At 41.5% G+C, this 15,035-nt stretch overlaps 1 non-coding gene across 1 annotated transcript; it reads right to left on the bottom strand.

Annotated features, from left to right (window-relative positions):
• Positions 8,793 to 8,864, bottom strand: TRNAC-ACA. The gene has a single exon. It is a non-coding gene; the product is annotated as a tRNA-Cys (tRNA).

Genomic DNA, 15,035 nt, shown 5'->3' with positions numbered 1-15,035 from the left:
GGAACTCACAGCAACATTTTGACAAGAAACTTTGGCTCATGCTCTTTCAACTATACCATATACACTTGGTTAGGATGCTTTGTTCTGTTATAATTCAATCCATCTCAACTAAAAGAATTGGATTTATTAAATTCCCTGCTGAAATTCACATAGCGTATGTCTACAGCACCATGAAAGGAAAAATCAAATTAGTTCGGTATATTTTTTCTTAGTAGACTTATGCTGTTTTCAAGCAGTTGGTACTTTCTTTGCTCAGTGCTATCCAAACATCTATTTAATAATTTATTTTAGCATTTTGCCGGGAATGAATAGGCAATCTCAGTGATCTAGCTTTCCTGAGACAGTTCTTTCTCCTCCTTTTCAAAGTTAGGACAGCATGTGCCTATAAGTTTTTGAAACCTTACTTATTCTCATAATTATTAAACTACAGCCTTGTATCAATGGCACAAAACTGGAGGAGAAGCCAAAGTATTTAAGAATAGTATCCAAACTCAGGAGATCTTGACAAGTTACAGCAGTGAACTCAATTTCATGAAAGACGTATTACAAAGTAGCAGCTACACTTAAGGAAACAAAACAACAAAACCCCCAAGAAATATGAGAAGAAATCAAAGATTTTGGTTGACTGGCGACTCAGTGGGAGGCCTAAGGGTGATGTGGCTAACAAGGTCAGAAACAAAACGCAAGCAAAAGCAAAACCAGAGAAACACGAATTGAGGAGTAGTACAATGTTCAGAAACATGGACGGCAGTGAGATTGTTTTCAAAACTGAAGCTTGGACTTCCCTGCAACTTGGAACAACTGCAGCTTGGACAACTGCAACTCCTGATGCCCGTGCTCTTAGTGGCTATGCTCCGCAACTCGAGAAGCCGCTGCTTTGCGAAGCCTGCGCACCGCAAGGGAGAGGTGCCCCGCTCACCGCAACTAGAGAAAGCCCACGCGTAGCAATGAAGACCCAACATAGCCAAAAATAAGGCGTAAGAAGTAAACATGAAGCTCATAGAAGAGCACCTACCTTAGTTGATGGAAGTAAGGTTACCACTGGCTGGAATTACAGAGCTTACCCATATTATAAAATATATGAACAAAGTATCTTTAAGGTCCTATATCTGCTGTCCCCCATAAACTGCACATAAACACTAAGGAGAGCAGATTATATGAAGTCCCAAAGCAACTTCATTTAATTTCCAAATCAAACTACCTTTTTCCCCATTCCTCTTCTTGAGTGTCCTCTCCCTCTCTGAAGGCATCTCAGTACCCAGGTGTCCTGCCACACACACACACACACACGATAACACTGGTTCCCTCCCTTTCTCAGTGACTCTCAGTGTCCAGGCTATAAACAGATGTGATCACGTTCCAACCCCCACTGGTCCAGGGTAATTGTACCTCCTAGAGTTTTCCATCATGCCTGTGCAGACCTCTGTCTCAATGGCCATCACACAGCACACCCAGTTTCCTGTTTCCCTCCCACCCTCCATCTGTCCCTGCCCTTCCTGGTTTATAAGCATCTTGAGACCAAAGGCCCTGTTTTTTCCATCAGCCCCAATACCTGTCACATTGCTCAGCACATAGTGCTTTCTCAATAAATACTCATAGAGATCTAAATGCTTAGATAAACCTGGAGGAGAAAAGTCACAAAAAGCTCTGCAAGAAACCTTCAAATATTTATAAGCAGACTTATTGAAGAGGTGTTAGACCACAGGGTGAGCCTGATAAGCAGGGCTATGTAGTGATGAAAAGTGAAGACTGTGGAGTCAACTGCCTATGTTCAAGTCCTACTTCCTCTGCTTAACAGCTGCAGGGCCTTGGACAAGTTATCATCCTTCCATGCTTCACAGGTAAAAGAACACTTATTTCACTGACTTGTGAGAACTGAACAAGTCAAAGCAAGTAGCACGTTTCAAAGAACGCCTGCTGAGTAAGGCTTCAGTACACACCAGCCATGACACTGACTATGATTCTTCATTTACTTCTCAGCCTGTAACAGTCATGTTCAGTGGTCATCCATCACAAAGCATGCTCTAAAGCAAGATTTCAGTCAGTTAGTCAGTTCAGTCACTCAGTCGTGTCTGACTCTTTGCGGCCCCATAGACTGCAGTACGCCAGGCCTCCCTGTTCATCACCAGTTCCTGGAGCTTACTCAAACTCATGTCCATCGAGTCAGGGATGCCATCCAGCCATCTCATCCTCTGTCGGTCGTCCTCTTCTCCTCCCACCTTTAATCTTTCCCAGCATCAGGGTCTTTTCCAATGAATCAATTCTTCACATGAGGTGGCCAAAATATTGAAGTTTCAGCTTCAGCATCAGTCCTTCCAATGAATATTCAGGACTGATCTCCTTTAGGATGGACCGGTTGGATCTCCTTGCAGTCCAAGGGAGTCTCAAGAGTCTTCTCCAACACCACAGTTCAAAAGCATCAATTCTTCAGCACTCAGCTTTCTTTACAGTCCAACTTTCACATCCATACATGATGATTGGAAAAACCAAAGCCTTGACTAGACAGACCTTTGTTGGCATAGTAATGTCTCTGATTTTTAATGTGCTGTCTAGGTTGGTCATAACTTTTCTTCCAAGGAGCAAGCGTCTTTTAGTTTCATGGCTGCAATCACCATCTGCAGTCATTTTGGAGCCCCAAAACAAAGTCTGTCACTATTTCCATTATTTCCCCATCTATTTGCCATGAAGTGATGGGACCAGATGCCATGATCTTCGTTTTCTGAATGTTGAGCTTTAAGCCAACATTTTCACTCTCGTCTTTCACTTTCATCAAGAGGCTCTTTAGTTCTTCACTTTCTGTCTTAAGGGTGGTGTCATCTGCATATCTGAGGTTATTGATATTTCTCCCAGAAATGTTGATTCCAGCTTGTGCTTCTTCCAGTCCAGCAATTCTCATGATGTACTCTGCATATATGTTAAATAAGCAGGGTGACAATATACAGCCTTGATGTACTCCTTTCCTGATTTGAAACCAGTCTGTTATTCCTTGTCCAGTTCTAACTGTTGCTTCCTGACCTGTATACAGATTTCTCAAGAGGCAGGTCAGGTGGTCTGGTATTCCCATCTCTTTCAGAATTTTCCACAGTTTGTTGTGATCCACACAGTCAAAGGCTTTGGCATAGTCAATAAAGCAGAAGTAGATGTTTTTCTGGAACTCTTTTGCTTTTTTGATGATTCAGCAGATGTTGGCAATTTGATCTCTGGTTCCTCTGCCTTTTCTAAAACCAGCTTGAACATCTGGAAGTTCACAGTTCACGTATTGCTGAAGCCTGGCTTGGAGAATTTTGAGCATTACTTTACTAGAGTGTGAGATGAGTGAAATTGTGCAGTACTTTGAGCATCCTTTGGCATTGCCTTTCTTTGGGATTGGAATGAAAAATGACCTTTTCCAGTCCTGTGGCCGCTGCTGAGTTTTCCAAATTTGCTGGCATATTGAGTGCAACACTTTCACAGCATCATCTTTCAGGATTTGAAATAGCTCAGCTGGAATTCCATCACCTCCACTAGCTTTGTTCATAGTGTTGCTTCCTAAGGGCCACTTGTGTAAAGCAAGGTTTATACAAAAGTAATTTATTTTGAGGACTATTCTCAAAGAACAGGAGTGTAGGCCAGTGAAGGTTAAAATGAAGGAGAAAAAAACTGCCATCTTGCTAGAAACCTTCTGAGAAACTATGTAGAGTGCATCTTGAAATGGAATAGAAGAGGCTGTGTTAATCCATTGACTTGTGTCCTCAGTGGTCAAGGGCTGTCCATAGTGTAAGTCTCTTTCACCTCCTATTTGCACTTTCATCAGAATAGCTGGGGCTTCCCAGGTGGTGCTAGTGGTAAAGAAACCACCTGCCAATGCAGGAGACAGAGGAGATGCGGGTTTGATCCCTTTGTTGAGAAGATCCCCTGGATGACGAAATGGCAACCCACTCCAGTATTCTTGCCTGGAGAACCTGATGGACAGAGGAAGCTTGCAGGCTACCGTCTACAGGGTTGCAAAGAGTCATACATGACTGAAATGACTTAGCACACACACCCACACAGAACAGCTGAGTAAACCTTACCAGTGGAGAAAAAGAGGTTTTAGGAAAGACTAATGTATACTTTGGATATATAACAATGTAATGTATTATATAAAGAGATACATAATGTAAGATATATATGTATATATACATATATAGAAGTATACACATAGTTTTATATGTGTATATATATATATGCACACATATACATACACATACATATATATATGGATTTCTCCCCTAGCTCAGTTGGTAAAGAATCTGCCTGCAATGCAGGAGACCTGGGTTCAATCCCTGGGTCAGGAAGATCCCTTGGAAAGGAAAATTGCACTCCACTATTCTTGCCTGGAGAATCCATGGCAAAGGAGCCTGGCAGGCTACAGTCCATGGGGTTGGAAGAGTCAGACACGATTTAGTGACTAAACCACCATGTATGTAAATGGTGGTTTCTATATATTTATTTACAATATTATATTTATATATATTATTCATATATAAATATATATTATATATAAAAATTATATATATATAAATTATATATATATAAATATATAAACCACCATATATATGTGTGTGTGTGTGTATATATATACAGGGCTTATATATATACAAGGCATATATATACAAGTATATATATATATATACACACACACACACATATATATATTATATATATATATTATATATATATATATTTTATATATATATATATACACAGAGCCTTCCAAGTGGGGAAGTGGTAAAGAATGTGCCTGCCAATGCAGGAGATGCAAGAAACATGGTTCAATCCCTGAGTCAGGAAAATCCCCTGCAGCAGGAAATGGCAAAATACATATGCATACTTCCTCTATATTATACACACACATACCAGGCACATTGTACCTAAGGTAACATGCTGTCATTTATGTCTGGATGCTGCAATTGGCTGGAATAAACAAGGAAGCAGAGTGGATGTGAGGTGGGCATAAGGAATGGTGGGCATAAGAGGTCCTGTCTCTGTAGCAAAGATAAACTGATTTGGCTCCCAGGAGTGGGGAAATGGCTCAGCCTGACCAATCAGAGTTCTTCACCCACCAGCCACAGATATAGTTTCAGGAATGGATACGCAAGCCTGGGCTGTTTTGTTGCTAAAAGAGAACATATCTGTCTTTGCCCAGAAATGCAAAGTAGCTGAGCATCATATAGTCATACTCTTTGCAAGACTAGAAATCTGAATTCTCTACCTCAGACAAAGGTTGGTGGGAGCAAGACAGGGAGGTGGGGAAATAGGATGTGGTCGTATGAAGACCCAGGAGGATCCAGAGAATATACAAATACTTCCTGCTGTGTATTTCACTGAAGTACCTGTGCCTTACCTCTTACTGTTATAGTCTATTGTTCCAGGTGCCCTGAGGCATAGTTCATGGCATCTGGTCCCATCACTTCTTGGCAAATAGATGGGGAAACAGTGGAAATGGTATCAGACTTCATTTTGGGGGGCTCCAAAGTCACTGCAGATGGTGATTGCAGCCATGAAATTAAAAGACGCTTACTCCTTGGAAGGAAAGTTATGACCAACCTAGACAGCATATTAAAAAGCAGAGACATTACTTTGCCAACAATGGTCCATCTAGTCAAGGCTATGGTTTTTCCAGTGGTCATGTATGGATGTGAGAGTTGGACTGTGAAGAAAGCTGAGCACCAAAGAATTGATGCTTTTGAACTGTGGTGCTGGAGAAGACTCTTGGGAGTCCCTTGAACTGCAAGGAGATCCAACCAGTCCATTCTGAAGGAAATCAGTTCTGGATGTTCATTGGAAAGACTGATGCTAAAGCTGAAACTCCAATACTTTGGCCACCTCATGCGAAGAGTTGGCTCATTGGAAAAGATTCTGATGCTGGGAGGGATTGGGGGCAGGAGGACAAGGGGACGACAGAGGATGAGATGGTTGGATGGCATCACCGACTCGGTGGAAATGAGTTTGAGTGAACTCCGGGAGTTGGTGATGGACAGGGAGGCCTGGCGTGCTGGGGTTCATGGGGTTGCAAAGAGTCAGACACTGAACGACTGAACTGAACTGAATTGAGGCATAATTAAAATAGACACAGTTCTTGAAAGCAAGAAGGATGATAAAGAGCTAGGCATATTCCTAAGACACAGAAACTATGAAACAGGGTACATGTTCAGAGACCAAGATTCAGTAAGACATATGGTTGTGTTTATTAACAAGCTGGCCAGTTGCTGATTGAATTTTTAAGGGAATTGTACTGCCAGAGAAACCCTAATTCTACAACTTCTCAACCCTAAAAAACCCCTAAAATTCCAAATCTGCATCCAGAGCCAGTGCAGTTAGATTTAACAGATACAGGGCCATTCTCCAAAGAGGAACCATGTGACACTGGGCCCCTGGAGCGGAACCTGGAGTCAGCCAGGAAGGCCATCCACTGTCTTACTGCACTGCAAGCAGGGATTCCTTGCTAATTCTGTCCACCTGTGTGAGATCTGTTGTGATCTAGTAATCTTTGATGTTGTCTTAATTTCTCTCCTTTCCAACTGGGAATTTGAATTGCAGATATTTTCTTTCCCCCTCCATATTGCATGTTCTTTTTTTGAGGGAGACTGCTTTAATATATCACTTAGTAATGTATTAAAAATCCTACATCTGGCCCTGCCCTAGAAGAATGCTTGTCAGTTGGACAACTTCAGTTTACACCTAGGTGCAGGACTCGGGGGTAACTGAATATATCTCTTGGCAGAGGAATGCCTTGTCTTTCCTGTTGTATATGGAGCAATTTGCATCATGTAGGGAGAGGGGTATATGTGAAATGATCTGTGCACCAAGAATGAGGTTTTTTCTCTGCAGTATCATTCTTCACTCCTTCTTTTGGGTAATTCTCTTTATCTTGTTTTATGGGGATTTTGTTCAACCTATGTGGTTCAAGAGGGACTGATTCCTCTTCCCCCAGCTGTTGGTCCCAAGAGATAGATGTTTGACTTAAAACTGATGGACCAGGATCCTCTAAGCTCACAACTACAGTTACTGGCACACAGATGAGTGGGAGACAGTTCAATCAAGCTTCCCAGGGCTTTGGAACCTCTGGATCCAGCTAAGCCTGAACAACTCTGGGGGACTCTTCAATTAGTCCACTCTTAAAAACCAAAATAATTTAAGTTAGGAGTTATGACTTGCAACTAAAAGATTTATGGCTAGTCCTCAGCTTCTTATATAGGAAATATTTCCTAACATTCAGACTTAGCCAAGAATGGAAAAGACTATTTTGAGTTCCCTTTCCCTGGAGGTTATCCAGTAAGTGGATGGTAACCACATCTATGAAATGCATTCAGTCACTACTCGAAGAGAAGACAACTTAGAATCTCATCCAGGACTGTATTCAGCTCTCAGTCCATAAGCTCTAAATGATGTGTTGGTCTATCAAGGCTCGATGTGACTTCTCTTAATGCTGAGATGTATTCCCAAGGGTTAATGAAAGAGAAAGATGCCTGGGGATGGTTCTTGGGTAGATAGTCAATCCCATGTGCCTTACCACTCAGTAGAGATTTTTGTTGAGTATCTCATATATTGTCCAAGGTCTCATTCAAATCTGATATGCCCTTATCCTATGAAATAAAAATAGGACAAAATCAACTTCAAAAAAATGCTTTTCCTAGTCTATTTTAAAAAATTATATCCTCTTATCTATTCCATCTCTAGTGTTAGTAGGTAGTTGCTCAACCCCCCTTTCTCATTAGGCATTAATTTAATTTACCATCACTTTGTAAGTGGGAAATGAGTGTTGAAATTTCTCAAGCCTGTATAACTTCATTGAGCTTGAGTTATCTAATTTTGATGAGGATTACTGCCATAGAGTACAGATTTTTGTTGTGAGGCATCTGTATAAAAGACATTGAAATTCTTGGAACAACTTAGATTGCAAGAGGTTGAACATTTCCTTCTGTTACTGTTTTAAAAAATAATAGTCATAGTGCCTGTGGCTTGCGAAGTTTTATGGGAAGCCATGAAGAGAAGCTGTTGTATGAAAGGATGCTTATTAAAATCCTACATACATTATGTATGAATCTGCACTTTTTTTGACCTCCTCTCTTGGAACTATCCCAATCCAGATTACACCAGGCTGAGCTGTAAAACTCAGAGAAAATTGAAAGTCTCTTTAATTGGAGCATTAGGAAGTTTCAAAACAGCAGTTCAAGAAAGCCTCTCAAGGATTTAAGTTTATCAAAATATAAGCCAAGTTCTTGTGTGAATGTCATGTTCTACCCTGAGAAAGATAGTTCCAGTCAACACTGGGCACAGCAGGCTGGCAGCTGGTCAAAAACAGGCTCTGGAAGCCTTATAACTGGGGACGCAGTAAGTGCGTGACAAAGGGTTCTGCTTTTATATTTACAAACTAGAGATTCTCCACTTCTCAGCCTTAGCAGACATAAATGAATAGGTGTTTAGTGTAAAGGGAAGATAGAAGCAACATGGAAAGAGCAGATGCTTTTTTCAGGCACATTTAAAATGCTCAGAACCAGCTGGTATGGAATTCTGGAAGGAACCTTAATCTTTTGATCTGGGGAAAGGCATCTTTGCAGCTTGAAAGGCAGAGGAACAAAAGGGGCTGCACATCTCTAAGAGCTGAAAGCTCCCATTTGATGAGGAGAAGGTGAAGGTGAAGGTGAAATCACTCAGTCGTGTCCAACTCTTTGTAACCACATGGGCTGTAGTCTACCAGGCTCCTCCATCCATGGGATTTTCCAGGCAAGAATACTGGAATGGGTTGCCATTTCCTTCTTCAGGAGATTTTCCTGACCCAGGGATTGAACCTGGGTCTCCTGCATTGTAGGCAGACGCTTTACCATCTGAGCCAGCAGGGAAGTCAGGGCATGAGGAGGGCATGGTTGAAATCAGGCATGCAAAAATAAATGACTGAACCACCCACCTCTTCTCCTACTCAACGTCTGAGCTATGAGTTCAGGAGTGCTGGCACCCTGACCCTCAGGGAACAACTCAGAGGGGATGCAGCTATGGTCAGGGTTACTGGTGGCAGGAGAGGAAGGGCAGTGAAGGGGCCAAGACTTGTTGTATATAAATATGCCCTATGCATGCATGCCAAGTCACTTCAGCCATGCCTGACTCAGTATGACCCTATGGACTGTAGCCCACCAGGCTCCTCTGTCCATGGGATTCTCCAGGCAAGAATACTGGAGTGGAGTGCCATGCCCTCCTCCAGGGGATCTTCCTGACCCAGTTTCGAAACTGTGTCTCTTATGTCTCCTGAATTGGCAAGAGGGTTTTTTACCACTAGCACCACGTGGGAAGCTGCACACCTGGGCAATAGGAAAACTTTTCTTGGAAACCTGAATAGTACATATGAGTCAAAGACAAGTATCAAATCTCTGAAAACACCACTTAGGAAAATGCATTTTGGCTTTTCTGTAGATCCCAAATTATGTTTGACCCATTTTCTAGTATCATTATCTGCTCTGTAACCACTATCTGTTTAAACTTTTCGGTATAGCTTATATCTTGTTGTAGGCATGAGCATAGCAAAACAACTCTTGGAGACATTCATTCCATCTTTTTCCCTTTTTTTCTTAAGCATGACTGAAAATGCCAACTCTTCGTTGTGATGAGTAGTTGGGACAGAAATTAATAAACCCAGTTCTGCCTTGAAGGAATTTAGGGGTCTGGTTAAAAATTAGTGACTGACACTTGTGGTTTACCTTCTCTCCTTCCCCAGACCACAAAACATCATAGTAAAGGAATATAAAGATGTGGTAATCCATAAAAGCAAAAAGAATAGCAGAGATGATTACAAGAGAGCAATTTTTTGGACAAAAATTGCAGATAGAAGAGAAGTGCACATTGAGAGGAACGGAAGACGGTAACAGCCCAAAGCTCTCCTGATGGGGATAGAGAATGCAGTGAGAGATTCACCAGCAGGTTCCATAACTGACATCATAAAAAGATGTCCTTTTCATCATAGGGGACTGGAATGCAAAAGTAGGAAGTCAAGAGATACCTGGAGTAACAGTCAAGTTTGGCCTTGGAGTACAGAATGAAGCGGGGCAAAGGCTAACAGAGTTTTTCCAAGAGAACGCACTGGTCATAGCAAACACCCTTTTCCAACAACACAAGAGAAGACTCTACACATGGACATCACCAGATGGTCAACACCGAAATCAGATTGATTATATTCTTTGCAGCCTAAAACAGAGAAGCTCTATACAGTCAGCAAAAACAAGACCTGGAACTGACTATGGTTCAGATTATGAAATCCTGACTGCAAAATTCACACTTAAATTGAAGAAAGTCGGGAAAACCACTAGGCCATTCAGGAATGACCTCAATCAAATCCCTTATGATTATACAGTGCAAGTGATATAGTAGATTCAAGGGTTTAGATCTGATACCCAGAATGCCTGAAAACTATGTATGGAAGTTGTTAACATTGTAAGGAGGCAGTGATGAAAACCATTCCAAAGAAAAATAAATGCAAGAAGGCATAATGGTTGTCTGAGGAGCCCTTACAAATAGCTGAGAAAAGAAGAGAAGCAAAAGGCAAAGAATAAAGGGAAAGATATACCAAATTGAATGCAGAATTCCAGAGAATAGTAAGGAGAGATGAGAAAGACTTCTTAAGTGATCAATGCAAAGAAATAGAGGAAAATAATAGAATGGGAAAGACTAGATATTTCTTCAAGAAAACTGGAGATACCAAGGGAACATTTCATGCAAAGATGGGCACAATAAAGGACAGAAACAGCAAGGACCTAACAGAAGCAGAAGAGATTAGGAAGCAGTGGAAAAACTACACAAAACAATTGCACAAAAAAGGTCTTAATGACTTAATAACTATGATGTTGTGGTCATTCAGCTAGAGCCAGACATCCTGGAGTGTGAAGTCAAATGGGCTTTAGGAAGCTTTACTACAAACAAAGTGTAAGTGATGGAATTCTTACTGAGCTATTTCAAATCCTAAAAGATAATGCTGTTAAAGTGTTACACTCACTATGCCAGCAAATTTGGAAAACTCAGCAATGGTCACAGGACTGGAAAAGATCAGTTTCATTCCAATCCCAAAGAAGGGTAATGCCAAAGAATGTTCAAACTACTGAACAATTGCCCTCATTTCACATATCAGCAAGGTAATGCTCAAAATCCTTCAAGCTAGGCTTCAACAGTATGTGAACAAAGAACTTCCAGATGTAAAAGCTGGATTTAGAGAAGACAGAGGAACCAGAGATCAAATTGCCAACGTCCATTGGATAATAGAAAAAGCAAGGGAATTCCATGAAAACATCTATTTGTGCTTCATTAACTACACTAAAGTCTTTGACTGTGTGGATCACAACAAACTGTGGAAAATTCTTCAAGAGATGGGAATACCAGTCCACCTGACCTGCTGCCTGAGAAACCTGTATGCAGGTCAAGAAGCAACAGTTAGAACCAGCCATGGAACTGTGGATTGGTTCAAAACTGGAAAAGGAGTACATCAAGGCTGTATATTGTCACTCTGCTCATTTAACTTATATGCAGAATACATCATGTCAAATGCTGGGCTGGATGACTCACAAGCTGGAGCCAAGATTGGTGGGAAAAATATCAAGAGCCTCAGATATGCAGATGATACCACTCTAATGGCAGAAAGTGAAGAGGAACTAAAGAGCCTCTTGATGAAGGCGAAAAGGGAGAGTGAAACAGCTGGCTTAAAACTCAATATTCAAAATACTAAGATCATGGTATCTAGTTCCATCACTTCATTGCAAATTGATGGGGAAAAAATGGAAACAGTAGCAGATTTATTTTGGGGGGTTCCAAAATTACTGCAGAAGGTGACTGCAGCCATGAAATTAAAAGATGCTTCTTGTAGGAAAAGCTATGACAAATCCAGACAGTATACGAAAAAGCAGAGATATCACTTTGCTGACAAAGGCCTGTGTAGTCAAAGCTAGTTTTTTCAGTAGTCACTTACACATGTGAGAGTTGAACTGTAAAGAAGCCTAAGCATCAAAGAATTTATGCTTCAAATGAACCGTGGTTCTGGAGAAGACTCTTGAGAGTCCTTTGGACTGCAAGGAGAGCACACCAGTAATCCTAAGGAAAAACAAGCCTGAATATTTACTGGAAGGGTTGATGCTGAAGCTGAAGCTCCAATACTTCGGTCACCTGACGTGAAGCTGACTCACTGGAAAATACCTTAATGCTGGGAAAGATTGAGCACAGAAGAAGAGGGTGACAGAAAGTGAGACAGTTGGATAGCATCATCAACTCAATGGACATGAGTTTGAGCAAACTCCAGGAGATAGTGAAGGACAAAGAAGCCTGGTATGCTGCAGTTCATGGGGTCACAAAGAGTTGGACACAACTTAGTGAATGAGCAACAACTACTGCTTTGAATTTTCAGTATTGCTAGCCTTGGATGATGGCTAATCACATCCCAAATGAATTCCATCCCTTTTAGGTACCATGGAACAGAGAGAGCAGGGAAGCAGATGAGAAAGTTCATTCATTGGTTTGCACAGCAGAAGACAACTGGCTCCATTTGTGTGTAAACTTGTAAATGGAAAGTGACCTGATTTCATCTTCCAAGTGTCCCATGATTGCAGCCAACCTTAAAAAAAAAAAAAAAAAAGACTGTGGAGAAACATACTCTCTTGTTAGCATGAAATAATTAGCTAAGTACAAATGGGAAACAAAGCAAATGGTGAGGGAGTTTCTGTTGTTTACTTCCTTTGCAATTCTGGACTGCAGTTTCCAAAAGCAACAGGAAGGCAGTTTTGCCCCCAAAATTTTCAAACCACATAAACCATTCCAAACTCCCTTTGATATGCCCCAGCTATCCAGCATTTCCCAAGAAATCAGTCCAGCTAACTTTCCTTTTAGAAGTCATGATGTGCAGCAGCTCTAAATGGAAAGGTACACAGTCAGCCCATGAGCCCATGAAAGGCTCTGACACAGTAAGATAAAGGACCCGTAATTTTTCTTTGAATTTTCTCCTGTCGCCCCAACCATAAAATGTGAGAATGTTGACTTATGCAACCAGGGCTGGTCAGTGGGTGGGGTTTCCATTTCTGTTTTTTTGGATAATTCAATGAGAAACAGATTAAATATTCATAGCTCTGCCCTCAGTCTCTTTTTGCAGAAGCCAAGAACTGTCAGGCTGTTTGTAGAGGAAAAAATATATATATATTTTGCCAAATGTCTGTGATAAGTTTCCCAAGAGTGTGGAGGTGATCTGAGCACCAGTGTCAACTTGACATTAAAAATATTTCTTTAATTAAGAGTTTTCTGATTAAATATGCATTGCCAGTAATTTTGGAAATTCAGAAAAATATCAAGAAGGTAGAATTGATGGTTGCTTGCTGATTGATTAATAGGATACATGTGATGAGGAAAGGGGGAATTGAGTGTAGTGGTTCAGATGGTAAAGAGTCTGCCTGCAATGCAGGAGACCCAGGCCCAATCCTTGGGTCAGGAAGATGCCCTGGAGAAGGAAATGGCAACCCACTCCAGTATTCTTGCCTGGAAAATTCCATGGGCAGAGAAGCATGGTGGGCTACAGTCCATGAGGTCGCAAAGAGTCAGACATGACTGAGCATCTTTCACTTCACTTCTTCAGGCTTCTGACTAGAACCACTGAAGCAGAGAGGAACATTAGCTCTAAGAGCTATATGTTAGGAAAAAGATAGTAAATCATTTAGGACATTTGAACTTGTGATGTGCAAATAACATCTGAATGGCTAGTCACAGAAGGAGTGGGAGACGCTGCTCAGAGCTCAAAGAGAGATAAGAACGGAAGACACAGATTTAAAAGTGCTCTGTAAGCATATGGCATGAAAACTGTGGAAAGAGGTGAGAGCCCAGGGATAATGGGAAGCGTCAAAAGGGAATCAGAGATGAACACGAGGAAACAAATTCACAAAGAAGACTGGGAGAGATGTCCAAAGAAGTAAGGTGAAAACTCAGTGGGACGCCAAAAAAAAAAAAAAAAAAAAAAAAATGAAGCCAGTTGGTGTAGACAACATTTTCAAGAGATTTAGTTGTGAAGAGGAGGAGCAAGATGTCAGGGGCCTGTATGCAAAATTGATTTAAGAGATAGGGTGAGACTTGCTTTATCCAATCTTTTAAAAATTGTTTATTTATTTGGTTGTGCTGGGTCTTAGTTGCTGCATGTGAACTCTTAGTTGTTGCATGTGGGATCTAATTCCTTGACCGGAGATTGGACCTGGGCCCCCTGCTTTGGGAGCATGGAATCTTAGCCACTGGACCACCAGGGAAGTCCCTCAGTCTTCTTTTACAATACCGAGTATGGAAACACTATCTATACATAGAAGTATAGATACTTCTGTGACATCAGGCCTTAACTTCTCGTTCACATCTACTTGGAAAAAAGCACAGCTTTGTCTAAATCCAACACTCTACCTAATGCACACCAGCACTCAGGGGGCTCAGCATTGACAGAGGAAAAACACAGGATCATACTGATGAGTTTCACTTCTGTCTCATGATAATTAACCTCAGTGGGTTCCTAGTGCTCCCCAGCAACCCTGCACATCCTTCTGATTCACTCTCCCTTCCACGTGATTATTTGAGACTTTCTCATCCCTCAACAAATCTCCAGCCCCTTCTGCTCCATCCTCAAGCTTAGCTGATGGCCTGGCTTCATATTTCACTGGGAAAAGCCAAACAATTAGAAAAGAATTTCCACAAGCTCCAGACCACATCTCCCCATTGGCATACGTAGCGTGGTTACTCTAGATGAACTGTCTAGGCCCCTGTCTAGCTCCCCATCTTGAGCTCACCGTATCGTTCCACCCATCCTTGCCACACCTCCTAGCTTTCTGGGCTTTCTTCCATAATCAAGCATCTAAAGGGTAACGCCTGTCCACACAGGTTGACTCCCAGACCAGTATCTCTTCTGATAGCTTGGTGGCTGTAGTATGCTTGTTGTCCGCTGCATCCAGTATGACCTCTGAATATGTCCCAGGCTTATTTCCCTTGCTCCATCTCGATTTACTTTCATTTGCACATTTTATGCTGCA

The sequence above is a fragment of the Capra hircus genome, chromosome 15, assembly GCF_001704415.2.
Source record: "Capra hircus breed San Clemente chromosome 15, ASM170441v1, whole genome shotgun sequence".
In the NCBI taxonomy this organism is placed as follows: Eukaryota; Metazoa; Chordata; class Mammalia; order Artiodactyla; family Bovidae; genus Capra; species Capra hircus.
This window is presented reverse-complemented; position numbering and strand designations above follow the sequence as displayed.